This window comes from Amphimedon queenslandica, unplaced genomic scaffold, assembly GCF_000090795.2.
Source record: "Amphimedon queenslandica unplaced genomic scaffold, v1.1 AMPQUscaffold_5541_Cont22491, whole genome shotgun sequence".
Lineage (NCBI taxonomy): Eukaryota > Metazoa > Porifera > Demospongiae > Haplosclerida > Niphatidae > Amphimedon > Amphimedon queenslandica.
The window spans coordinates 1-1,695 of NW_003554158.1; the positions used below are offsets into that span (position 1 = coordinate 1).

Here is a 1,695-nt window from a genome sequence, read left to right on the forward strand (position 1 = left end):
GCACAATTACTGGCTGAGAAAAAGAAAATGTTAGAAAATGCTAACAAAAAATTATTGCAATTATTTTTGTGTGCATATTCTAGTAATCACAAGAAGGCAATGAGAGCTAAAGTCTCTTTCTTGTCTTGTCTTGGGAGGCATTCATCATCTACTGATATTTCTGACTTTTATTTGACTGAGCTTAAAACAAAATCACCAGCAACCAGGTACAAGTACTTTTATTTATTATTATTATTTTTAAATAATTTTGTTCTTATTTTTAGGATTTATTGTTTTAAGACACTTCCCAAGTACATTGTGTACCTTGTTGTACAGCTAGCAAAATTTGGTTTTTAGGATTTATTGTTTTAAGACACTTCTCAAGTATATTGTGTACCTTGTTGTACAGCTGGTTTTGATGATAATTGGGTCCAGTCAAATTTGGTAAGTACATTTCTTTTTCCTCACCTTCCCCCTCTCTCTCTCTTTCTCATTAGATGTTGAAGTTAATGTCCCTGAGTCTCTTGATATATCCAGTCTAAAAGGAGAGGTGTACAACCAGGAGAAGTTGAACTACCAGAAGAAACTGGACCAGCACAACCTCAAGGTATGTAATAGAACACACTCAATTCAATTTCAAAGATTTTGTATGATGAATAACTTTTGTTGTGTTTATAGTTGAAATTGGTGAAGGTGTATTGTCACAGTTAGCCGAATGGGATTTGAAATTGAGGGCTACAAGAGAGCTGTATTCTGCACTAAGAACCAAGGCAGGTTCTCATACCCTCATACACTGGTACTGCCATGAACTGGGTACTGGAACACATGAGAGACCCAGGTGCGTACCTTTACCAGTAGACCAATACTTTTACTATTTTATTATTTTTAGATTTTACAGGCCTCCTGGTGGTGTCAAGTTTGGAGTGGGTTGGGCTGATAAAGGAGGTCTGGCTAGTGAGGGCTCTATTGCTGTTGTAATGTCACTGGGTTTCACTAGGGAACAGGCTATGAAAGCTTTGAAAGCTATAGTGAGTCAATTAATGATAATATAAATAGCATATCAGTTTATGCAACAAAAATTAACCATGGCTTGAAATATTTTTATATTTTTAAGCAAATATGCAATCATTACAGTTACAATTTTTAAATATACATGACTGACTCTTCTCTTTATTATTAATAGGATAATATTATAGAGAGAGCTGCTGATTGAGTGTTCAGTCATATGGATGAACTAACTACAACAATTGGAAGAAGGTAAACCAATGGAGGACGAACAGTTCAGTGATGGGACTGGAAGTGAGTTGATCTTTTAATAGCTTTACATTTGAACCCTACATGTAATCCTCATTCCCATTAATTTTTATTCCTTCTATCATATATACTAAATCTGCCTGTGCTCTTGCTAGTCCATTAAGTCCATTGTCTAGTTATGCAATATCATCAGAGAATAATCATCATTCACCACCTAAACTCTTCCACCCAAATTGTGCATTAAAATATGCTACCCACTTAACAGCACTTGGTTGATTGGAGAATTTATCTAGTCAAGTACATGTACATCAGTATTTAAAACAGTTGCAACTCGAATGTAAAATAAAAATATCCTGTGAAGAAACCTGCTCCACTCTCTCTTTGAGTACAGTCTATTAGCATTCATCAGTCATATGGGTACCTCAACAATGACTGGTCATTATGTGTGTCACATTAAGAAGG

The 1,695-nt window shown here is 35.2% G+C and overlaps 1 long non-coding RNA gene across 1 annotated transcript; it reads left to right on the plus strand.

Annotated features, from left to right (window-relative positions):
• Positions 1-308: 308 nt before the first annotated feature.
• Positions 309-1,216, plus strand: LOC109592339 (uncharacterized). The gene is made up of 5 exons (XR_002190302.1): positions 309-423; positions 477-586; positions 658-817; positions 869-1,007; positions 1,163-1,216. It is a non-coding gene; the product is annotated as an uncharacterized LOC109592339 (long non-coding RNA).
• Positions 1,217-1,695: the final 479 nt, after the last annotated feature.